This window comes from Crinia signifera, chromosome 12, assembly GCF_055691185.1.
Source record: "Crinia signifera chromosome 12, ASM5569118v1, whole genome shotgun sequence".
Taxonomy (NCBI): domain Eukaryota; kingdom Metazoa; phylum Chordata; class Amphibia; order Anura; family Myobatrachidae; genus Crinia; species Crinia signifera.
In genome coordinates this window covers 89,836,471-89,844,304 of record NC_139228.1, presented here as the reverse complement: position 1 = coordinate 89,844,304, position 7,834 = coordinate 89,836,471, and positions in this window count along the sequence as shown.

The following is a 7,834-nucleotide window of genomic DNA, read 5'->3' as shown; positions in this document are numbered from 1 at the left end:
TGCCCTTAAGCCCACTGCCATGCCCAGGGTTGCCCTGGCAACTGTTGCTGGCCCCCAAAGCGGAAGTGGGCGGGTCCAGGCCCCCTTAAGCCCCCTGCCATGCCCAGGGTTGCCCTGGCAACTGTTGCTGGCCCCCAAAGCGGAAGTGGGCGGGTCCAGGCCCCCTTAAGCCCCCTGCCATGCCCAGGGTTGCCCTGGCAACTGTTGCTTGCCCCCAAAGCGGAAGTGGGCGGGTCCAGGCCCCCTTAAGCCCCCTGCCATGCCCAGGGTTGCCCTGGCAACTGTTGCTGGCCCCCAAAGCGGAAGTGGGCGGGTCCAGGACCCTTAAGCCCCCTGCCATGCCCAGGTTTGCCCTGGCAACTGTTGCTGGCCCCCAAAGCGGAAGTGGGCGGGTCCTGGCCCCCTTAAGCCCCCTGCCATGCCCAGGGTTGCCCTGGCAACTGTTGCTGGCCCCCAAAGCGGAAGTGGGCGGGTCCAGGCGCCCTTAAGCCCCCTGCCATGCCCAGGGTTGCCCTGGCAATTGTTGCTGGCCCCCAAAGCGGAAGTGGGCGGGTCCAGGCCCCCTTAAGCCCCCTGCCATGCCCAGTGTTGCCCTGACAACTGTTGCTGGCCCCCAAAGCGGAAGTGGGCGGGTCCAGGCCCCCTTAAGTGGCATGCCCAGGGTTGCCCTAACAACTGTTGCTGGCCCCCAAAGCGGAAGTGGGCGGGTCCTGGCCGCCTTAAGCCCCCTGCCATGCCCAGGGTTGCCCTGGCAACTGTTGCTGGCCCCCAAAGCGGAAGTGGGCGGGTCCAGGCCCCCTTAAGCCCCCTGCCATGCCCAGGGTTGCCCTGGCAACTGTTGCTGGCCCCCAAAGCGGAAGTTGGCGGGTCCAGGCCCCCTTAAGCCCCCTGCCATGCCCAGGGTTGCCCTGGCAACTGTTGCTGGCCCCCAAAGCGGAAGTGGGCGGGTCCAGGCGCCCTTAAGCCCCCTGCCATGCCCAGGTTTGCCCTGGCAACTGTTGCTGGCCCCCAAAGCGGAAGTGGGCGGGTCCAGGCCCCCTTAAGCCCCCTGCCATGCCCAAGTTTGCCCTGGCAACTGTTGCTGGCCCCCAAAGCGGAAGTGGGCGGGTCCAGGCCCCCTTAAGCCCCCTGCCATGCCCAGGGTTGCCCTGGCAACTGTTGCTGGCCCCCAAAGCGGAAGTGGGCGGGTCCAGGCCCCCTTAAGCCCCCTGCCATGCCCAGGGTTGCCCTGGCAACTGTTGCTGGCCCCCAAAGCGGAAGTGGGCGGGTCCAGGCCCCCTTAAGCCCCTGCCATGCCCAGTGTTGCCCTGGCAACTGTTGCTGGCCCCCAAAGCGGAAGTGGGCGGGTCCTGGCCCCCTTAAGCCTCCTGCCATGCCCAGTGTTGCCCTGGCAACTGTTGCTGGCCCCCAAAGCGGAAGTGGGCGGGTCCAGGCCCCCTTAAGCCCCCTGCCATGCCCAGGGTTGCCCTGGCAACTGTTGCTGGCCCCCAAAGCGGAAGTGGGCGGGTCCAGGCGCCCTTAAGCCCCCTGCCATGCCCAGGGTTGCCCTGGCAACTGTTGCTGGCCCCAAAGCGGAAGTGGGCGGGTCCAGGCCCCCTTAAGCCCCCTGCCATGCCCAGTGTTGCCCTGGCAACTGTTGCTGGCCCCCAAAGCGGAAGTGGGCGGGTCCTGGCCCCCTTAAGCCCCCTGCCATGCCCAGGGTTGCCCTGGCAACTGTTGCTGGCCCCCAAAGCGGAAGTGGGCGGGTCCAGGCCCCCTTAAGCCCCCTGCCATGCCCAGGGTTGCCCTGGCAACTGTTGCTGGCCCCCAAAGCGGAAGTGGGCGGGTCCAGGCCCCCTTAAGCCCCCTGCCATGCCCAGGGTTGCCCTGGCAACTGTTGCTGGCCCCCAAAGCGGAAGTGGGCGGGTCCAGGCCCCCTTAAGCCCCCTGCCATGCCCAGGGTTGCCCTGGCAACTGTTGCTGGCCCCCTAAGCGGAAGTGGGCGGGTCCAGGCCCCCTTAAGCCCCCTGCCATGCCCAGGGTTGCCCTGGCAACTGTTGCTGGCCCCCAAAGCGGAAGTGGGCGGGTCCAGGCGCCCTTAAGCCCCCTGCCATGCCCAGGGTTGCCCTGGCAACTGTTGCTGGCCCCCAAAGCGGAAGTGGGCGGGTCCAGGCCCCCTTAAGCCCCCTGCCATGCCCAGGGTTGCCCTGGCAACTGTTGCTGGCCCCCAAAGCGGAAGTGGGCGGGTCCAGGCCCCCTTAAGCCCCTGCCATGCCCAGGGTTGCCCTGGCAACTGTTGCTGGCCCCCAAAGCGGAAGTGGGCGGGTCCAGGCCCCCTTAAGCCCCCTGCCATGCCCAGGGTTGCCCTGGCAACTGTTGCTGGCCCCCAAAGCGGAAGTGGGCGGGTCCAGCCCCCCTTAAGCCCCCTGCCATGCCCAGGGTTGCCCTGGCAACTGTTGCTGGCCCCCAAAGCGGAAGTGGGCGGGTCCAGCCCCCCTTAAGCCCCCTGCCATCCCCAGGGTTGTCCTGGCAACTGTTGCTGGCCCCCAAAGCGGAAATGGGCGGGTCCAGGAGCCCTTAAGCCCCTGCCATGCCCAGGGTTGCCCTGGCAACTGTTGCTGGCCCCCAAAGCGGAAGTGGGCGGGTCCTGGCCCCCTTAAGCCCCCTGCCATGCCCAGAGTTGCCCTGGCAACTGTTGCTGGCCCCCAAAGCGGAAGTGGGCGGGTCCTGGCCCCCTTAAGCCCCCTGCCATGCCCAGGGTTGCCCTGGCAACTGTTGCTGGCCCCCAAAGCGGAAGTGGGCGAGTCCAGGCCCCCTTAAGCCCCCTGCCATGCCCAGGGTTGCCCTGGCAACTGTTGCTGGCCCCCAAACCGGAAGTGGGCGGGTCCAGGCCCCCTTAAGCCCCCTGCCATGCCCAGGGTTGCCCTGGCAACTGTTGCTGGCCCCCAAAGCGGAAGTGGGCGGGTCCAGGCCCCCTTAAGCCCCCTGCCATGCCCAGGGTTGCCCTGGCAACTGTTGCTGGCCCCCGAAGCGGAAGTGGGCGGGTCCAGGCCCCCTTAAGCCCCCTGCCATGCCCAGGGTTGCCCTGGCAACTGTTGCTGGCCCCCAAAGCGGAAGTGGGCGGGTCCAGGCGCCCTTAAGCCCACTGCCATGCCCAGGGTTGCCCTGGCAACTGTTGCTGGCCCCCAAAGCGGAAGTGGGCGGGTCCAGGCCCCCTTAAGCCCCCTGCCATGCCCAGGGTTGCCCTGGCAACTGTTGCTGGCCCCCAAAGCGGAAGTGGGCGGGTCCAGGCCCCCTTAAGCCCCCTGCCATGCCCAGGGTTGCCCTGGCAACTGTTGCTGGCCACCAAAGCGGAAGTGGGCGGGTCCAGGCCCCCTTAAGCCCCCTGCCATGCCCAGTGTTGCCCTGGCAACTGTTGCTGGCCCCCAAAGCGGAAGTGGGCGGGTCCAGGACCCCTTAAGCCCCCTGCCATGCCCAGGGTTGCCCTGGCAACTGTTGCTGGCCCCCAAAGCGGAAGTGGGCCGGTCCAGGCGCCCTTAAGCCCACTGCCATGCCCAGGGTTGCCCTGGCAACTGTTGCTGGCCCCCAAAGCGGAAGTGGGCGGGTCCAGGCCCCCTTAAGCCCCCTGCCATGCCCAGGGTTGCCCGGGCAACTGTTGCTGGCCCCCAAAGCGGAAGTAGGCGGGTCCAGGCCCCCTTAAGCCCCCTGCCATGCCCAGGGTTGCCCTGGCAACTGTTGCTGGCCCCCAAAGCGGAAGTGGGCGGGTCCAGGCCCCCTTAAGCCCCCTGCCATGCCCAGTGTTGCCCTGGCAACTGTTGCTGGCCCCCAAAGCGGAAGTGGGCGGGTCCAGGCCCCCTTAAGCCCCCTGCCATGCCCAGGGTTGCCCTGGCAACTGTTGCTGGCCCCCAAAGCGGAAGTGGGCGGGTCCTGGCCCCCTTAAGCCCCCTGCCATGCTCAGGGTTGCCCTGGCAACTGTTGCTGGCCCCCAAAGCGGAAGTGGGCGGGTCCAGGCCCCCTTAAGCCCCCTGCCATGCCCAGGGTTGCCCTGGCAACTGTTGCTGGCCCCCAAAGCGGAAGTGGGCGGGTCCAGGCCCCCTTAAGCCCCCTGCCATGCCCAGGGTTGCCCTGGCAACTGTTGCTGGCCCCCAAAGCGGAAGTGGGCGGGTCCAGGCCCCCTTAAGCCCCCTGCCATGCCCAGGTTTGCCCTGGCAACTGTTGCTGGCCCCCAAAGCGGAAGTGGGCGGGTCCAGGCGCCTTTAAGCCCCCTGCCATGCCCAGTGTTGCCCTGGCAACTGTTGCTGGCCCCCAAAGCGGAAGTGGGCGGGTCCTGGCCCCCTTAAGCCCCCTGCCATGCCCAGGTTTGCCCTGGCAACTGTTGCTGGCCCCCAAAGCGGAAGTGGGCGGGTCCAGGCCCCCTTAAGCCCCCTGCCATGCCCAGGGTTGCCCTGGCAACTGTTGCTGGCCCCCAAAGCGGAAGTGGGCGGGTCCTGGCCCCCTTAAGCCCCCTGCCATGCCCAGGGTTGCCCTGGCAACTGTTGCTGGCCCCCAAAGCGGAAGTGGGCGGGTCCAGGCGCCCTTAAGCCCCCTGCCATGCCCAGGGTTGCCCTGGCAACTGTTGCTGGCCCCCAAAGCGAAAGTGGGCGGGTCCAGGCCCCCTTAAGCCCCCTGCCATGCCCAGGGTTGCCCTGGCAACTGTTGCTGGCCCCCAAAGCGGAAGTGGGCGGGTCCAGGCCCCCTTAAGCCCCCTGCCATGCCCAGGGTTGCCCTGGCAACTGTTGCTGGCCCCCAAATCGGAAGTGGGCGGGTCCAGGCCCCCTTAAGCCCACTGCCATGCCCAGGGTTGCCCTGGCAACTGTTGCTGGCCCCCAAAGCGGAAGTGGGCGGGTCCAGGCCCCCTTAAGCCCCCTGCCATGCCCAGGGTTGCCCTGGCAACTGTTGCTGGCCCCCAAAGCGGAAGTGGGCGGGTCCAGGCCCCCTTAAGCCCCCTGCCATGCCCAGGGTTGCCCTGGCAACTGTTGCTGGCCCCCAAAGCGGAAGTGGGCGGGTCCAGGCCCCCTTAAGCCCCCTGCCATGCCCAGGGTTGCCCTGGCAACTGTTGCTGGCCCCCAAAGCGGAAGTGGGCGGGTCCAGGCCCCCTTAAGCCCCCTGCCATGCCCAGGGTTGCCCTGGCAACTGTTGCTGGCCCCCAAAGCGGAAGTGGGCGGGTCCAGGCCCCCTTAAGCCCCCTGCCATGCCCAGGGTTGCCCTGGCAACTGTTGCTGGCCCCCAAAGCGGAAGTGGGCGGGTCCAGGCCCCCTTAAGCCCCCTGCCATGCCCAGGGTTGCCCTGGCAACTGTTGCTGGCCCCCAAAGCGGAAGTGGGCGGGTCCAGCCCCCCTTAAGCCCCCTGCCATGCCCAGGGTTGCCCTGGCAACTGTTGCTGGCCCCCAAAGCGGAAGTGGGCGGGTCCAGCCCCCCTTAAGCCCCCTGCCATCCCCAGGGTTGTCCTGGCAACTGTTGCTGGCCCCCAAAGCGGAAATGGAACTGTTGCTGGCCCCCAAAGCGGAAGTGGGCGGGTCCAGGCCCCCTTAAGCCCCCTGCCATGCCCAGGGTTGCCCTGGCAACTGTTGCTGGCCCCCAAAGCGGAAGTGGGCCGGTCCAGGCGCCCTTAAGCCCACCGCCATGCCCAGGGTTGCCCTGGCAACTGTTGCTGGCCCCCAAAGCGGAAGTGGGCGGGTCCAGGCCCCCTTAAGCCCCCTGCCATGCCCAGGGTTGCCCTGGCAACTGTTGCTGGCCCCCAAAGCGGAAGTGGGCGGGGTCCAGGCCCCCTTAAGCCCCCTGCCATGCCCAGGGTTGCCCTGGCAACTGTTGCTGGACCCCAAAGCGGAAGTGGGCGGGTCCAGGCCCCCTTAAGCCCTCTGCCATGCCCAGGGTTGCCCTGGCAACTGTTGCTGGCCCCCAAAGCGGAAGTGGGCGAGTCCAGGCCCCCTTAAGCCCCCTGCCATGCCCAGGGTTGCCCTGGCAACTGTTGCTGGCCCCCAAAGCGGAAGTGGGCGGGTCCTGGCCCCCTTAAGCCCCCTGCCATGCCCAGGGTTGCCCTGGCAACTGTTGCTGGCCCCCAAAGCGGAAGTGGGCGGGTCCAGGCCCCCTTAAGCCCCCTGCCATGCCCAGGGTTGCCCTGGCAACTGTTGCTGGCCCCCAAAGCGGAAGTGGGCGGGTCCAGGCCCCCTTAAGCCCCCTGCCATGCCCAGGGTTGCCCTGGCAACTGTTGCTGGCCCCCAAAGCGGAAGTGGGCGGGTCCAGGAGCCCTTTAGCCCCCTGCCATGCCCAGGGTTGCCCTGGCAACTGTTGCTGGCCCCCAAAGCGGAAGTGGGCGGGTCCTGGCCCCCTTAAGCCCCCTGCCATGCCCAGGGTTGCCCTGGCAACTGTTGCTGGCCCCCAAAGCGGAAGTGGGCGGGTCCAGGCGCCCTTAAGCCCCCTGCCATGCCCAGTGTTGCCCTGGCAACTGTTGCTGGCCCCCAAAGCGGAAGTGGGCGGGTCCTGGCCCCCTTAAGCCCCCTGCCATGCCCAGGTTTGCCCTGGCAACTGTTGCTGGCCCCCAAAGCGGAAGTGGGCGGGTCCAGGCCCCCTTAAGCCCCCTGCCATGCCCAGGGTTGCCCTGGCAACTGTTGCTGGCCCCTAAAGCGGAAGTGGGCGGGTCCTGGCCCCCTTAAGCCCCCTGCCATGCCCAGGGTTGCCCTGGCAACTGTTGCTGGCCCCCAAAGCGGAAGTGGGCGGGTCCAGGCGCCCTTAAGCCCCCTGCCATGCCCAGGGTTGCCCTGGCAACTGTTGCTGGCCCCCAAAGCGGAAGTGGGCGGGTCCAGGCGCCCTTAAGCCCCCTGCCATGCCCAGGGTTGCCCTGGCAACTGTTGCTGGCCCCCAAAGCGGAAGTGGGCGGGTCCAGGCCCCCTTAAGCCCCCTGCCATGCCCAGTGTTGCCCTGGCAACTGTTGCTGGCCCCCAAAGCGGAAGTGGGCGGGTCCTGGCCCCCTTAAGCCCCCTGCCATGCCCAGGTTTGCCCTGGCAACTGTTGCTGGCCCCCAAAGCGGAAGTGGGCGGGTCCAGGCCCCCTTAAGCCCCCTGCCATGCCCAGGGTTGCCCTGGCAACTGTTGCTGGCCCCCAAAGCGGAAGTGGGCGGGTCCTGGCCCCCTTAAGCCCCCTGCCATGCCCAGGGTTGCCCTGGCAACTGTTGCTGGCCCCCAAAGCGGAAGTGGGCGGGTCCAGGCGCCCTTAAGCCCCCTGCCATGCCCAGGGTTGCCCTGGCAACTGTTGCTGGCCCCCAAAGCGAAAGTGGGCGGGTCCAGGCCCCCTTAAGCCCCCTGCCATGCCCAGGGTTGCCCTGGCAACTGTTGCTGGCCCCCAAAGCGGAAGTGGGCGGGTCCAGGCCCCCTTAAGCCCCCTGCCATGCCCAGGGTTGCCCTGGCAACTGTTGCTGGCCCCCAAAGCGGAAGTGGGCGGGTCCAGGCGCCCTTAAGCCCACTGCCATGCCCAGGGTTGCCCTGGCAACTGTTGCTGGCCCCCAAAGTGGAAGTGGGCGGGTCCAGGCCCCCTTAAGCCCCCTGCCATGCCCAGGGTTGCCCTGGCAACTGTTGCTGGCCCCCAAAGCGGAAGTGGGCGGGTCCAGGCCCCCTTAAGCCCCCTGCCATGCCCAGGGTTGCCCTGGCAACTGTTGCTGGCCCCCAAAGCGGAAGTGGGCGGGTCCAGGCCCCCTTAAGCCCCCTGCCATGCCCAGGGTTGCCCTGGCAACTGTTGCTGGCCCCCAAAGCGGAAGTGGGCGGGTCCAGGCCCCCTTAAGCCCCCTGCCATGCCCAGGGTTGCCCTGGCAACTGTTGCTGGCC